This window comes from Doryrhamphus excisus, chromosome 3 (assembly GCF_030265055.1).
Source record: "Doryrhamphus excisus isolate RoL2022-K1 chromosome 3, RoL_Dexc_1.0, whole genome shotgun sequence".
NCBI classification, from domain to species: domain Eukaryota; kingdom Metazoa; phylum Chordata; class Actinopteri; order Syngnathiformes; family Syngnathidae; genus Doryrhamphus; species Doryrhamphus excisus.
In genome coordinates this window covers 21,639,080-21,657,030 of record NC_080468.1, presented here as the reverse complement: position 1 = coordinate 21,657,030, position 17,951 = coordinate 21,639,080, and the positions used below count along the sequence as shown (strand labels likewise).

Sequence of the window (17,951 nt, the reverse complement as noted above, 5' to 3'; positions counted from 1 at the left end):
GTTGTAGTTAGAATGACCATTTTTGGCACTCTTATTCGCAATCAAACCTGTTTTGGGACGCGGAAAAGTTTGTTTGTCCAGTTATGTTTTCATTGTTCACCGATTGTTTATGTTCATTGGCATTCTGGAGTGGAGGGAAAGGCTCCAGATTAGCACCAAATTTAAACCAGTTCTGGTTCCACCAGTGAGACTTTTAATATGTGGCCTACTATGGACAAAGAAAGTTGAATCATGCTTTGTTTTGCGCATTTGCATCCTGGAGTGGGGGGAATCTATTTTGTTTGTAAATCTTGGCAAGACTCCTATTGATTTTTAAATCACATCTGACAGGAGGGCTCCGAATCAAAGATCAAACCCACACTCGGCCACCAATTTCACGCCAGTGTAAACACTCAGGGAATGGAGTAAAAAAAAAATACCTGCATATCAGTAACGCTTCAAGCATTCTGTCAAAGAAAAATAAGCTTTTATGTTTTTAATATTGTAATATTATAAGAAACCTTTTCTGTACTTGATGCTACTTGGTGCTTGAGCAGTCACATTATTCGTCTGATACATTACGGCAAGAATCCTATTGATTTTTTGTGTATTCGACAAAAGATTGCTGAGTCGAAGGCCAAGTCAAGGCTGAAGTTAACAGTTCAATTTGGTAGCATTTTCGACAAATATTCCGAGATTGTTCAACAAGAATCCTACCCGACACAGGTATCCAAGTCAAAGACCAAAACGCTGCTGAGGTTCAGATGATTTTTCTATTCAGCTTTCGAGCAGACATAATTTCATTTGATAACGTGGTTACAATATCTAGCATGTATGAACAAATCTATTTTCGGACAAGTTGTGGGAGGCGGTCGGTCGGCGCTCATTACCATTCAGCTTTGACACACACCCGTTGCTGTTGGCATAATGTAACTAAACACAGCGCTCAGCTCAAGACCTTGAAGCTTTCTGCTGGGGAAAATTGGACCCGTGGGACGGTGTCGACAGGGACTTTTACGTCTGACTTGAAGAGGCAGCACAAGCACCTGGGCTTGAGATAATATCACCATGTTGTTTGGTAGAGTGGGTGCAAGGAGTGAGGGGGAAAGAAATAGAAGATGAGTGAGATGCGGCGACCGGGAACGGTTTCATCGTAGTTAAAGCGCCAAATAGAGAACTTGGTTTATTAGGATTATCGCCAAAATGTAACCAAATCCGGCTCCACCAGTTGCATCAATTTTCAATATATTGTACTATCCTGCTAGAGAATGATTTCATTGTACCCAAAGTGCTTAACAGTGAACTCCTGTGTTCACATTTTATTGGGATTAGCCACAAAATGTAACCTGTGGGACTGTTGCTTAATTATTTGCCGTAATATGGGCCAGGAAAGCTTAAATCTTGCAGGGATTCTGCCAATAAACATTTTGAAAGTTACTTTTTATAATTCAGCCTAATAAAATCGTCACAGAAGTCATCAGAACTTTTTAGAAAATAACTAAATTGAGCAGAAATGAGCCATATTCAGTGACGCTGCATAAATGTGGTATGATAAAAAACTGTCCGTTAATCATCAATTCATCAATTGATTCATGGAATGGTGCACAGTGTGTGTTTTTGCATGTTTGACTGTATTAAGAGGGACGTGTCATCAGTGACAAATATTAATGCAAGCTGTGCAAACCTTGCCTCCCGAGGGATGCCATCTAAGACTTGCTTCTCCTATTAATAAATGATACACCACCAGTGTTGAAAGGAACTATTCTTAACCAGCAGCCTGCACAATAGTGGGGCACCGTCATTTTTCATGAAAGTTTGTGCACATGCAACTTGCTGACATTTCTTTTTCTCTCTTTTCTTTTTTTCTCCTCCCCCCCGACGACAGATGTGACCAACTATTCCACACTAGGTAAGAAGGGTTTCATTTTTCATATAGTGCTCAAGTGTCATGTGTCTTTGGGATATAAATATGGAAGAGAAAGCTCAGATGGGGGGGTTTGAACGCTGAGAGCGCTGCAGAGATGTTTGCTCAGTAAGGTATGCTTGTGTGTGTGTGTGTGTGCGTTCCGTTCAATTTGAATTTTATTCAAATGAGGATCAAATGGCCCAGATTGTCGGAAGAACATGCCAGCAGGGTTGACCAAAAAAAAAAAAAAAAAAGAAAAAGAAATAGGATAACGTTGGTTTCCACACTGTGTGCTCTCATGGTTCGCTGCAAGCAAGTAAAACTGTGGAAATAAAATTCAAATTTTGCAAAAATAATCATAACATATAATCAATACACAATATAGCATAACATAACATGACTTTAATTAAACATTGTTTGACACGGATCATGCAGACAGCAGCAATAGTAGTCTTAAAATGATGATGAGATGTTGCAGTAGAATTTTGCAGTGGGAAGCCGTTGTTTTTGTCCGAATATTCCAAGGTGGACTCCAAGCTGTAGTCTACAGGAGAGTGATGGAGGGCAAGTGCAGCATAAAATCTCCAGCCTAGCGCGGCCTGGGGCCAGGACAGCGGGACCTCTAGGCTCTTCCCTGTGGCTCAGAGCATCTGCTCAAGAGGAGGAAATCAATCATTTTGGCCCCTTGGTTCTGAAAAAAGAACAAATGAGGGAATACCTTGAGTCTTAAATAGCATAGCATAGCACAGCTACTTAGTTATGTCATAGTTATGTACATCTTATTTGTCTCAAATAACTTTTTCCACCCGTGGGAACTTGTTGTGGAGTAATTGGAAATAATTTATAAAAGCACCATTCCCCCCCAAAAATATAGCTCTGGTCTGACTGACTAACTGCTTGCGAAGAGAAAACCCCTGGCTAGCTGAGAATAATAAGTACCCATGGGAGGTTGCCAGATGGACATTTAGCAGCAGGGTGGGGGAGACCTGTCAAACATTTGTGGGGGAGGGGAAACTTGAAAAATATGACAACTGATGCACCATCGCAAGGTCAACAATCCTTGGTGTATTTTAAGTGTAAAAGTTACAGACTCCTACCAAGGCCATCCATGTCCGCCTGACTTTTTTTTTTGTCAGGCAGCGATATTCCACTCCAGTCCTCTAGGTGGCAACGATGGTCACTGCAAACAAAGTGGACACCAGATGCAAGCAGACTGTAATGTCAAAATAGTGGAATGATATTCCTTTTTATACACAAATATTATAACATAACATGGTATGGCATTGTAACCTGGGGTAACATACTTCAGAACTACGACTAATCACTTAAATACTGTGCGGCTCACAAGTTATTTGGGAAAAGTCACAAAGAGCTTGTAAACCCATTGGAAATCACAGAAGGTATTTATTCAGTCTGTGTCATCTTACAAAGAACGCTAAAATCATCACCCAGCAACTTAACACTGAAATTATGTAGGAAATAAACACGGCAAGTACCAATTTGAGTTTAAATTTAAAAAAAGCAAAAGCAAGCTGTTTTAACTAATCCCATAATGCTTTTTTCCCAGGAAAGCGTTTCATTGGTTATTGCTGCTGAGCCCAGAGTGAGACTGACATCATTGTATATTGACAATAAGCCAGTAAATGTTCTGCAGTAAAATCGTTAGTCCACACCAAGCTTTACATCCATAAATATACACTAACCGCTTCTACAGATATTTTTTTTGCATATTACTGATAGCACCAAAGGATTAGCCACAAAATCCACCACTACAAGAATGTCAAACTTATGACTGACTCTCCAATAAACTCTTTAGCCCATTTCCTAGGAGACAATACCCAATTACCTTCTGACACATTGCATAGCCAAAGGAATTGTGAAAACACATATTTTGTTTCAGTGGTGGAGTTTTTTTTCATGAAGGTAGGACTGCATGTGGCCTGTATGTCAACATACGTCTATTTTACTGTCAATCATGACAAAATGACCCCGAAAGACAGAATACGTTTCAGGAAGCCAGGGAGCTGTGTTTGCATGGAGTTGGTGAAGACTTTTACAAAATGTGTCCATGGGTCTCCAAATGAACACCTTCTTAACTTTAGAAGAATGTTTCAAATATATACATATTTTTTTGTAATGAGATTAGGTAAAGACTCAATCTAAGGCTCTATAGTGTTACCAATCACATCACAGTTCAAACATCACCCCCTCGCTGTATTACTATTTTTCAAAAATAAACAAATCATATGTAGTATTCTGGTCACTAGCCACCAATATGTGACATTATCTTAGTATATCCTATAAGACATAGTGAAAATAATTCTAGCTGGCGCATAATAGGAGTGTAAAGATGACTATAGGGGTGTTATTTTATGTCTATAGGGCTCTAATAATGATAAAAATTGTATTTTGAAAGTGATTTTGATTATGTGAGAAAATATTCCATATGTTATGCTACGTTCACACCGACGCCGAATCGATGGCGAATTAAATCGGCGAGCAAAGCGGCGGCAAAGCGTAACAAAGCTTAATGAAAGCGTAAAGACCGTAATACAGCGTAAGAAAGGTTTGAGCAATTCGGGACATTCGGCAAGAGCGCCAAAAATTTTTAAACTTTTAAAAAATTTGAGGCGATCTGTCACGAATTGCGTAAAGCGGGGGGAGCGTATTAAAGCTTATCAAAGCTTCACAAAGCTTATCAAAGTTTTGCTCAAAGCGTAGGAAAGCTTAACAGAGCTTGGTTCAAAGGCTCAATGGATCTGCTGCATCTTTATATATTGTAGCGACCCTGACGTTTTCATGTTGACGTTGTGCTCTTGGGTGTCTGACTGTTCCGGGTGACCGTGAATGTGTGTCGGGTGGAGGAAGTACTGTTGTGTAGCTGGCGGTGGTTGCAACGGCGTGGTTACGGCCGACAGTAGCCAGATTTATTGTTGTGCAATAAAAAGCTTGTCAGCGATCGCAGTCGTGTAATTTCCATAGCGTCGGCAACGACGCTACAATATGCTCTGGATCAGAGGCGGGATGCAGTCGGGATCTCGAAATCTCGAATTTCGTATCAGAGCTTATCAGAGCTTATCAGAGCATAAACATATCTGAGGAGATCGTGAGATTTTTTGAAAAATGACGCCGAATTCGTCGCCGATTCAAAGCGCGACATTCGGCGTCGGTGTGAACGTAGCATAAATATCGTAGAAATTCATCTATCGCTATCGGGTCTGGAACCAAGGAGGGACGACTGTACTGGGCACATTTTTCAACAAAAAACCCAAATTATTATTTTTCAGTGTCATTCAAAAATCTAATTTCCATCAATGTCAGCAGCACTTAGACAAATTCTGTCTTTGGGGGATAAAATTCAGCTTGTTAGCTTTCAAAACAGCTCGAAACTATGGCTGGATTCTAAATAGTTCAAGGACAGCTTCACATTTACTTTGGGTGTGACTTTCTGAGATTTAGCACCCCCAAAAAATCCCAAAATGCACAGGGGTTAAAAGACACTGCGTTTGCACCCTCGACACTTATTACAGTTTGACATTTCTTTCAGAGGCAATATACACGTTATACACGGAACAGTACAGCTGCTGCTAAGTAAAGATCAGCCGCCGCTGCAAGCAGATGGCTCATCTTTAACTTTATCAGCGGCGTCACCTGCAAGTCGCTACACCACCCCTCATCACAGGGGAGCATCCATCAGCGGTGAGCAGCATATGGCGAAGGTGTCCTCTCTCTTGCCAAGCATCAAATGCTCACTTCACACGGGACAAAAGCCTACTTTGAGGAGACATTCTGCTTCCTGTGAGCTAGCCACATATTGTTCACGCTTGCTATTATTAGCTATGAGTGCTTCTGTCGTACACAGGACTAGCGCTTTGGGTATGACTTATTCATCTAATGCCTAATTTTTCCCCAAAGTGGGGTATGCATAGAAGATATCAATAAAAATGAAAACTTCATTGACTTGACATTAGAGCCGAACACTGAGATTCACATAACACTCTTGAACACATCATGTGAATAGCCACAGCTGATGATAGTATATTACAGTACAGTACAAAAGAAAGGTGACAACATGAAGTTGTTCATTGTTGTGAGTGTGTGTGCACGTTGAACAAATAAGTACGTTTGATGTAAGTTGGCCGCCGCTTTGTTCAGTGGTCCTTGAACACACCATGTGTGAAGCAGATTGTGTATGACTTTCTGCATTTTCTATTCTTCCTTTGGCCTCATCCTCATTCAGGAATGTTCATGATGTGTGTAAATACACGGAGGTGAGCTTTAATAATGATAGCTTTGTGCTGCTATGGGTTCCACCTGGTACTTAATATCATGTTATACAGTATATGGTATTGGTGCTGGTAATACATCACATAGTACAATGCATTTCCCATGTCAAAACAGTAGAAAGAAGCAAATCTTATTTAATGCTACCCCCTATTAGTTTACCATCTCTTGCAAAACTTATATTCACTTCCTGTATTTCATGTTTTATATAGAAACATAGAAAGTGATAAGGTAATGTAACATAAAAGTTAGTTAGAAATATTCATTTATAACGTTTCATAATAAATAATGACCGTATATAATAGTCAGTATGATAAAGTAGAAGTTTAAGATTAAGATTAAGATATGCCTTTATTCGTACCTCAGTGGGGAAATATGTATTGCACAGCAGCAAGAGTACAGAGTCAGTTAAGCAGTACAAAATACACAATATAGAAAAATAAACAATATAAACAACCCAAGTATTAACAAAATCAACAGTTTTCCCAGAGTTATATACAAATACAGTATGTAGATGATATGAAACGAGATGAGATATAGGACCAGTCAATACACTGAGTTCTTGTTAGAGAGTTAATATGAGGCATTATGGAAATACTTCACATAGAACTTAGTATATTGCATTTAGAGAAATGCACACAATTGAAGTTCAAGACTTGTATTTTCCAAACATCAACTGCTTGTATTGTTTGTTGAATTTGCCCATCTTAGTGCATTGTTTACGTTCTTTACTCAATCCGAACCAGAATTTGATTCCACATATTGTTCCAGCATATAGAAGCGCTAAGTGTAGTAAGTATTTTATGACAGTTATGACAGGTTTGATCTTAGCTGTTTGAAAATGTACTAGAACAGTGAATTTTACTAGTTGTGATCTTAGAAATAAGATATTCGTATGTTCTCTATATGCGGCACGAGGAATTATTCTTACTGATCTTTTTTTTGCAGTACATTTACAGTTGGAAGCGCACCTATTTGAGAGTGAAAGATGATGTCATTGTTTTGCAGGCTTTGTTGAAAGAACAGATGTTGACAGATGTTTCTTATTGGACAGCTGACAAGTGTTTGATGCTCACAGCTCAGGATTGGAAAACCAAGCAGCTTGTTGATGAATGACTAAACATCCAAATGCACAAACATCTTGTGCAAATGCATTGTAATGTTGCATTGTAATGTGACAACTTGTACAGACAAATACACTCAATAGAAAGTCATTAGTACTTTAATTGCTTTTTCCGCTTCTGCCTTAAGTTGTTTTACTTTCAAACGGAAGAAAACTCATTTTCTATAATGCACTTGTAAAAGCTTAATTATATTCCACTTTAATAACATGTGCCTTTGTATAATAAGGCTCAGAGTAAACACTAATCTCTGTTTTTTGCTGTTTACTTCGGGCGAACGCAGACCTCTGCGTGCGCAGTAGGGACCGCGGCAAATGAGATAACGACACGACAGAACATGGTGGGAATTGGGTCTTCCCATGTGTAAAATGCACCCAACAGATCCACTTAACAATGCCGTTTAGGGTAAATTAAAATTCAGTTGTGATCGATAGCTTATGCACTTGCTTATAAAAAAGTGTAAATAATGAATGGTGCTTTTTCCATAAGTGTGAGTAGCGTTTGCGGGGTGTCGAGTACATGCAAGCCTAATCCGGCGGTGTACACCTAGTGGTCACCAGCCAATTGTAGGACACAAAGAAAAGCAACCATTCACACTCAAGACAATTAAGGCCCTGTCTCCACGGGAACATTTTTTTTGGCAGATTGAAAAAAAAAAAAATTACCCACATAGTGTCGGACTTGTCAAGTCACCTCCACACAGGATTGGATCACTGGTTATAAATGATGTAATACAAAAGGCACAAGGACAGTGTGTCAATGTATTCAGTTTGTTTGTGGTGTAATGAGCATCCATCCATCCATTTTCTATGCCGCTTATCCTCACTAGGGTCGCGGGTATGCTGGAGCCTACCCCAGCTGTCTTTGTGCGAGGTGGTACACCCTGGACTGGTGACCAGCCAATCACAGGGCACATATATACAAACAACCATTCACACTCACATTCATACCTATGGACAATTTGGAGTCAACAATTAACCTAGCATGTTTTTGGAATGTGGGAGGAAACCGGAGTACCAGGAAAAAACCCACGCATGCACGGGGAGAACATGCAAACTCCACACAAAGATGTCCAAGCGTGTAACAAGCATTGAAAGTAAATGTCACAAAAAGTAGTAGTTCTCTACCATTTAGATTTTTTTAAATAGTTTTAGAGGCAATAAGGTTGGAGACCCCTCCCATAGGCTAAATCCAATTAGCATCTCTTGCTAACATCCCACACCAGACGGCAGCAGATGGGTCGGCCACGTTGTGACCTCTGACTATCGACCTTTCGAGGAACAAGGTCGTGGAGGCCGTCCAGTTTTCACCATCATCATCATCATGCTCAAAATGTTGTGCCAAAAGCTGAGGCCGGTATAGTTGGAAACAACTCGGGCCAGATGTTGTCTCCAAGGAGGCCTAAGGATGCATTAATTTCCACGATATGCATTTGTGTTTAAGAATGTTAGCAGTGAAGGCTCCCTGGCGGACGTTATATCACAGAGACATAGACTAATCAGCTAAGCTTATTATGTCGCTTCTTTGTTCCTTTCCTGACAGCAAAACAGAAATTTTGAAGCCTACGCTAATTAAGGCTGCTTATTAGAAGATACGTCAACATGGGTACGGCAAAGGGAAGAGCTTTGAGGGGTTTGGGTGGGAGGAGGAACATCAGATGGGCTGAAGTGCACTTAAAGAGGAGTGGAAAACACAAGAAAAAATAAGTGCTGGAGATATAACAATGACATTGTGTTCATTCTCTGCTGCACAAGAAAAAAAAGACTGGAATCTGTAAGGAGATCTGTCAGCGATTTTTAAACTGGGTCTGGGTCTCCACGGGGGTCCATGCACCATAGTTTTTTTTGCAATAAATGAATGAAGTTATGCTGTGTCAATGTAATGAGGTGTAACGTATTGTCAGAATTTGGTCATATTGGTTGAAGTTTGTTGGTTTGGATGCGGCAAAATGCATTTGGTGCACAATGAAGTGTTATGCGTCACAAAATGACGATGCACAAAGAGGCTGAAATTGATATCGGATCATGGCGTAGAACCTATCCAACACTTTCCTCTGTTTACTCAAAATGTTTGCAGTATATTTTCCCACGTCAATGGCTTTAAATCCCTATCATGACCCTTGAAGTAACTGTACTGTTGCTGGTATGGTTGAGAATACCCTTTTGTTTGATTTCTTATTTCTCACAATACTTGCCACCGCCTCACTCGCCCCATCAAACAAGCATGCACATGTCAATTTATCGAGTTTGGCAAAATTATCGAAAGTTTTGGTCAATTAATTTGATTATTTCGAGTGGCTAAAAAACTTGAAAATGAATAAAATAATCCCGGTAGAAAGACACTGAGTGTACCACTGGCATACAAAGAGGTGGGGCCAGTCAGGGGTGATCGTTTAGGGTTAAAGAGAATGATACCCAGCTATACAAATTAAGTGTCAAGATAGTTACAATACTGGACTTGGAAGACCTTAAATTAAAAACTGAAAGACTCACAAGAGACATACACTATTCCTATTGTACCAGTGGGGCCGGTCGAGGGGTCAAAATCTTGGGTACTCTCCCATAGTTCGTAAGACTTCTAAACAGATACTGTATATGGTGGGGCCACACAGCGTTATGCCGGATGAAAAACCTAATAAAGATGTTCCAGGAAGCATTTGGTACTCACATACTCCCACTGTATAACACGAGACAACTTCTTTTCCTCACAAACTTGGCTAACAACTTTACGAGAATGACGATGTTACCATATTTAAATTTAGATGTTACGCCCCTGCTGAAAGTGTGATGAACACCAATTAACAAGCTTTCAGTTCCAGGAAGCGCCAGTCTCGGCACATCTTAAGTTCTCACCACCTCCCTGCAAGGTGCAACCTCCCTGTTTACACACCATCATCTTAAAAACAGCGGAGCACTCCTGTCACATACAATAGTTCTCCACAGACTCTTTACAGGAGACAAGATTTTCCCAGGACCTCCTTATTACCCTCTTGAAATGTCCAAGTAACAAATCTTAAAGCTTACTGAAAATGGAGTACTAGTCTGAAGTCCAAATAAACCCACTTTGTTATAATAATACATAATACATCATCTAATTGGTATTTAACACTTAAAAGAGACTTATTATGTTTTTCCCACTTTTCTGACCCATAAATGTAGTTATAATGTTGTATTATCATGTGAAAAGATGCCAAAGTTTCAGATAATGAGGTTTGCGCATTTGCATTTGGGATGTTTTTTCCAACATTGGCTCCCTGTGACATCACGGTGAGCCTTGGGCGAAGTCATCAGCTCCATCCATCCGGTGACCTCCTTATATGGGCGTGTCCAAGTACAAACTGTACAAACTGTGCAAGCTGAGAGGGACCAATCACAGTGGAGTGGGCGTGTCCGGAGGTGGGCTGTGGGTGGAATAAATTAAGACAGGAAATCCAAGGAAATCAGCTGGAGTAGGTGCAGATTCTGGAAGATCTAAAGTCCACAACTCAATACAAAAGGCCGAAAATTAGCATAATAGGTCCCATTTAGCATATTATTACTTACTGCCTCTTATTAAAATGAGTGGGCTTGTTGCAAGTGATATACTATGATTGCATACTTAAACCTGTTTTGGGTGTGGTTGCTGTCGCCATGGAGAGTTTGAGAGTGGCCATATATGAAAAATTAGGTTTGACGCCACGGGGTTGGAAGTGTTGGTGGAGGATGCAAATAAACACAAAGGTGAACCCCAGCAGAGACACTATATCACATGAATGCTACTTTCATGTATTTTGTCACTACAACTTGTTAAAGAATGACATTTATGATTATTTCTGTTATGACGTTCATGTGAACATGTGGAAAATATACCTACGTCTACGTATATAGCGTCATCTACTAATACATTACCGAGCTTGCTGCATTTGCAGGTGAAAGTCACACTAAAATCCACACTATTGCACTTATGGGACGCAAGGGGTGCACGGCTCGTTATTATAGCGGCACAAATTGGTGCACTGGAATGATCCAGACACAAGAAAATGCAGTGTTGCAAAGAGTTTTTCCATATGAGATATGGCATTGCTCCTTTTTTGTAGCTGGTTCCAAATCAGCCCATCCGGTAGCTCAGAAATGGCGTTGCCGGATAGAAGATATGTCTCTACACTTTCTATTTCTGACAGTCCAAATATGTTGAGAAGCGCAGGGAAGTGCTCTCTCTGTCATGTGTCATTGAATGCCTCCTTCGCTACCATGACTGCGGCTGTGCGTAACGAGCCACTTTTTACCCGCCTTTGAAAAGTGCCATACAAGATGCAGAAAATACTGACCGCAAACAGGTTACATATTTGATAAATCAAAGTACAAGTAATGAGCTGTCTGTAGTGTTTATTTTGTTTTGAATTTAACCCTTTCGATTTTTTTTTTCCAGTTTTGACAAAAAAATCATTGGTATGACTCGGTTCCTCATCGGAGTACTCATCTTATTTGCAATATTGCCAGGCTCAGAATTTGCCAGACCCCTGTCTCCATGATACCGGCTCATCAAAATCAAGCAGTTTTTTGACAACCCACCACATCCCCTCCTGACATCGCCGAAAATATATGCTGCTAATGGACTCTGACAGGTGGACCCGTTATCAGATGTACATGGTGGTTGAAAGTCTATAAACTTCTACATGTTTAAATCATAAAACCATACCCATCAATGATTAAAGTCCACCATCTCCTAGGGCAGAGGTAGGGAACCTATGGCTCGGGAGCCAGGTAGGGCTCTCTTGATGACTGTATCTGGCTCTCAAGCATTTCTTACCACAATAAAATGCATTTTTGCTAACATTTTAAAGTAAACCATCACAGAAATCACTGTTAAAAATAATATTCAAAATCAACAACTTTCTTATGCATTTTAATCCGTCCATCTATTTTCTACTGCAATACGGCCGACCATATCCATCTTTCTTGATGATATTTTCCAGGTCAAACACCAAAACTCGATTATTACTGGGTAATGCGGTAGTCTACCTCGGTCATTGAGATGTCAACATGTAAATATAAACTTTCCTCCTTTAGTCAAATAGTCACCTAGCTAAAGCTGCAGAACTAAGCCTTCTGACGAAGATGGCCAAAAGAATGAAATACATGTATGGAGTATGGTGCAAAACCATGCAGCAGCAGAAGTTGTATTAATGGCAACAAGTATTAGATTTATTATTAGACACTGCGCTGCTCACGAAAGTGTGCTGGCCACACCCCATTGGCGTGGGGTAGTGTGCCTGGTCTACACAATTAGAGCCCATTATATCTAAAACTGTTGGTCTTACATAAAAATGCACATATTTTATTGCATTCAAAATGTATATGGCTCTCACAGATACACATTTTAAAATATCTGGCCTTCATGGCTCTCTTAGCCAAAAAGGTTCCCGACCCCTGTCCTAGGGTATTTGCAGATATGGCTGGTTAAAGTCAACAATTTTGCGACTTTTGAGAACTGTTTGTGTTGCTCGACTTTTGAGCTCGGTGTGTCCGCCTCACCTTTGATTAGCCACAGCGGAGTCAAATTCAAAGGTTTTTGCATTGCTACACTTGAAACCTAAAAGGAGTATTTCTCTTGGGCTTCTTATTACACAGACTAGTTTTGTTGTAGCAGTCTAATAGACTGCAGTGCGGTGAGCGCCGCCCTTTGGGCACCAAAGCTACCCACTTGTGTCGCCATGCATAACGCTGTGCAACAAGCGCAAAGACTGACATCATCTGGTATTTCAGGGAAACATATGAAACAGTTAAAGCGAAAAAAAAAAAAATCCTTGTAGTCTGACCCAATATGGACTCTCTCTCATACGTTCCATGTTTTGCCTCCAGGCTTCCATACAGATGGTTGCGTGCGGCGGTGGCGGCTGTTGCTGCGGCCTTTCTAGGGGCCTCTAGAGTAACCGCGAGTTAAAGCTCTAACTTGGAGGCTGTCTGGGGCGGGCGAACCCAGTGGAACGTCTGCACATCACACATCAAACTGTCTACTTTTTGACTGCAGTGTTGCCAAGGTTAGCTCTCCAAACGCTGCAGTAAACTACCAAATATTTCATTCACTGGATTCTTTTTTGTGTGTGTGTGTTGGAGACAAACGGCCCGTCATAAGCATCAATTATCCCCGTAAACAAGTTTGGCCATGTAGAACATTCAATTATGTATTAAACATTAATAGCAGGGGCGTAATTCAGCCATCCATTAGATGGTGTTAAACATGGACACTCAATCTTCTTAATAGAGCGTGAGTGACTTGGGAGCCTGTTTTTTTTTTTTTTTCTTCCAACCATGAATTTAATCAGGGAATAACGATGGCGTGATCGGGTGGCACTTTGTTACAGAGAGGCTTTGGATCACAGCGCTAATGGGCTGCAAGTGTAATTGAGAAAAGAAAAATCTAAGTACTTCCAGCAATACCGCAAAGAGACATTCCATATATAAAGATGCTCAATATCAGTGGTTTACACACTTTTCACCATCGTGTACCCCTTCAGACAGTTGACTGGAAGTCATGTACTTAGGGGCAAATAATTTAAAATGGTTTTAGAGAGGTAGTTTTTGTCTTGTTTGGCAAATTTATTTGAGTATCTGAGTATTTAAGTGGTGTAATCAGTAAAATGCAACTGTTACATGTAATAAATAGTTACGAAAACACAATATACAGAAATAAATAAGGGAATTAAACTCAATCCCAGGTTTACTATGAGCATATATAGCATGAGATTATGCACCAAGTGAAAATGCACAGCAACGCAGAGCTAACACTAGCTCACCTCGGTGCATTTATACGCACAGCATTAACATTTGTGAACAAGGACGAGGTGAAAGGAAGAAATAGAACAACCTCAGAGAAAGTCATACGCATAAGTCTCAATCTGCATCACACATGGCCAAGCAAAATGGCGCGACGCCCGGAGAAGACACATTATTCGTGAAAGCATAAATTTTACTTACACACGCAAAACTGGAGGCTTTCTAACATAGTCGGTGCAGCCAGTCATCGAACAAATGACAGGCTTGTACAGCTCAGAAAATTAGTCACAGCACCACGTAGGACCAGTTCTCATTTAGCACATTTAAGATTTAACAATTTTAAAGCTCAACGTCATCATCAAACTTAGTATTTTTTAATCTAACCGTGAACAAGCCGTTTTTACTTTTTATTCACGTACCCCCTTACGTAAATATGCGTATCTTTGGGTACACAAGTGACAGGAAAGCTCTGCAGGGGTCATCAATTAATATTGATACATGTAATTTTTTTTCACAGTGAAAGTTCAAACCTCATTTGGCCTAAAATTGCATCAAATTGATGAGATCATATTATTACGAACTGTAATGAAAGCCTTCACCCTATTGTTTCAATTAATCACAATTATGTTGCCACCTAAATTGCATCTAAAAGAAAATGGGACCAAACTTAATGGGTTTTGACTGTACAATGGCTTGAATTTAATAATAAAATTAAATAATTAAATTAAATTAAATAAAAATAAAATTAAATAAAATTAAATAAAATTAAATAAAATTAAATAAAATTAAATAAAATTAAATAAAATTAAATAAAATTAAATAAAATTAAACTGCACTGTTGCTCTGAAAAATATAGTGTCTGTGTAACAGACAAGCTGCAACAATACAAACTCTTAAAATTTTAATTTGTTTTGTTCTGTTGTAGCTGAAATTGGGGTTTGCCTGATTTTTGTCACACTCACAATCTCTGCAGCAAAAGCACTCCTTCACAACTCTCCCATCAGTGAAAGATTTTTTGTTTTGCTCCAATATTATTACAAACCTTCGTGAACACTCATTTGCATGTTGCTGTCATGTAAATGAATATGTTATGACTCATATCCTGGGGTCTAAGTGTCGTTATTTTCCGTGCTCTCACAATAGAAGTAGTGGAGATTTCCCCTTGAATGATTTGTTTTGTTTTTTGAAATAAAAAAAATAAAAAACGCTAGTCAAAGATCCCTTAGGTGGCAGGAGTGCCCTGCTGGTTTTTAAGGACCTGCTTCCAAAACACTGCGCTCTATGTGAAAATAGTTCTGAACTCATTATTCCTAGATTCCTGCTGTAAAGATCTTTAGCTTTTTGGTGACAAACGGTGAAGCACGGGATTGTCGGAAACCAGCTTCCATGCGGTCCTCTGCTTCCAAGAGATAATGCGCTCTTGGTGTGACACTTGAACCTGCAATATTTACACACTCCTCCATTGACCCTGTTCCCAAACCGTCAATTTGGAAATGAACCGACGCTTGCAGTGAGTGAGACAGAGAGATGGGCATCTGCCTCTCCATGTGCACCAAAGTGGCCCCGTGGTTGCAAGAAGTGAAAGGGACAGCGACAAGCACTTAGCTAGTCCCTGGGCAACCAGTCCCATTTCCCTCCTCTTATCTAAAGTGACAAGAGGGATGTTGCAAACCCCCCCAATACGCCCGAGGCTCATCCTGCATTATCTCCCCGTGTAGCAGCGCCACCGGCTATCTCCCCATTCCCTTAGCCTATCTAAAAATATGCTAAAGAGAATGACGGCATTGCTAGAAATGCAGGAGATGCTTTCCCGCAGCGTCTATCCTCAGCGTCAAAAAGTGACGAAGGAAAGCCACGTTAATGAGGTATCGATTGAGAGTACTGATGTTCCCACCCAAGTCCTCTTCTTCCATAAATATTCAATTTATGCACACTGCTGTACAATATAGATATTTGGAACACATTAATGCAGCTCATGTTAATCGGTTTGTTTTTTATGCACTGAATTAGCATCCTTATGCTGAATGGGGGAATTATTATTAGATTTTTATTGTCCTTATGTGATGAAATTAGACTATTTTTAGTTGGTTCATTTATAAGATGTTAGCTTGGTCTGTGTGTCTTTTCCAAAGGTGCACAACCTGCGGCCCAGGTGCCACATTAACTTTTTCGCACTTTTTTTGGCCCGCCATGCAACGCTAATCACAATAAAACCTCAAAACAATAAGCCCTAAATGCTCAAAATACATATCAATGCATTGGTGCTTTTGGAGGACTTTATAAAAACTAAAATAACCTCTAAAAAGATTTAGTCTGAGAGGTGCCACATAATGAAGCCAGGAAGTGCAAAATCAATAACAGCGAGCTCCTTTTAAAAAAAAAAAACTCAGTCTTTTTGGAATACATTAGAGGCAGCAATATAAGCATGCAGCTGCATCTCTCTGCAGTTTATTTATCAGCTCTTATCAGCCTCCAGCAGGAGATTTATCACATGCTACACTTTTATTAAGGGTCACCAATAAATCTGAAGTCAAAAACGGGGGGAAAGCTTTTCATTGGGTTTATTCCACAATCAAGAAGTACTCACCCATCACTGTCGTCTGCTACATAACGTTATATACAGTGTATGTGTGTGGAAAAAAAATAATTTAATAGTTTTGAAATTTTGCAGCCTCCAGCTGGGGTACGCTCCAGCTTACCCGTGACCCTAATTAGAGCAAGTGGTACAGAAAATGGATGGAAATACAACCAGCAAATGTGCCAGAAAATGGCATAATCATAGTACAACATAATGGTAAACAGGACACAGGATAAAATCTATGACGCAGAAGCATAACAGAAATACATATTTAGTGTTGTAATCACTAGAAAGAGATAGCGAATGACAATAAACATAAACTAAACACAGTTTCTTGATTGGCTAATACGACATTTAGCATTTGAATAGAAAAATCTAAATTTCTCTTACAAGGTACACTTTTGTCTGTAAACGTAACACGCCGTTTGTTTGTCCTTTCTTCTTCGGCGACCAATTTTCTGCAAAATGGTGACTCACTGAGAGAACGGTAAATGTTTAGAGTGGCTGTATAATAATAATAATAATGAAAAAAAATTTGATAATGCATTTTAGGGTTAAATATTGTGACAATTATATTTTTATATATTTCATCCACTAAAATAATCACTACACTATACTAATATAGTAATCTATAATAATCATAATAATGCCTAAATGAACTAAAAAACATATATAAGGCATTTGTAAGATTCATTCAAAGACACTGGGAATGATATTTTGTATTCTACTATGGTGTCAGTAATGTTACTGTTTAACTACAGGCTTTCATTGCAGGTGTAATTAACTACAATAAACGAGCAATTACTGTACAGTATATATTTGAGTGTATTCATATTCCGATCTTTCAGTGTTGACTTTTCGCTTTGTCCCGATTCCCCACACTGCAGGCATTTCAACTGTTACTTTTGCACTTCAGGACCACTCTTCTGTTAATAAGTAGCTACTGCAAAAAGGCTAAAAGATCCTCTATATGGCAAAGATGCACTACTCTTTTTAAGAACCTAGTGCACATCTTAGCAAAGATCAACGTTGCTGCTGTTTTTAAGTAAGAAGCTCTAAAATTATGAGTCGCTCCCAAGTTTTGAACTGAACATCCAGGCCAGTGTGGAGTGAGTGATGGGCCTTATTTTGTCCCACAGGCCGCCAGTTGAGCATCCCTGCCGGTACGGTTAGTGCTGGTCTTGTTAAGTGGTGTTTCTTTGAAGCTTCACTTTGGAAGAGAATGTCTCCCCATTAACTAATTGGCAGCATTGTGTGCAGCGCTCAGCATGGGAGGATGAACAGAAGACAAGCTGACAAGTCGCCATGTGTCTCCTTTCACATTTTCT

At 39.7% G+C, this 17,951-nt stretch overlaps 1 protein-coding gene across 38 annotated transcripts in view; it reads left to right on the top strand.

Moving 5' to 3' along the window:
• The window catches only part of LOC131124820 (receptor-type tyrosine-protein phosphatase delta-like), a 330,087-nt gene that overhangs the window by 138,612 nt on the left and 173,524 nt on the right, over positions 1 to 17,951 (top strand). For all 38 annotated transcript variants that reach the window (XM_058065610.1, XM_058065648.1, XM_058065645.1 and 35 more), the window contains one exon: positions 1,865 to 1,888. The gene's annotated coding sequence lies outside the window, so the exon portion shown is untranslated. The remainder of the gene's footprint in view (positions 1 to 1,864; positions 1,889 to 17,951) is intronic.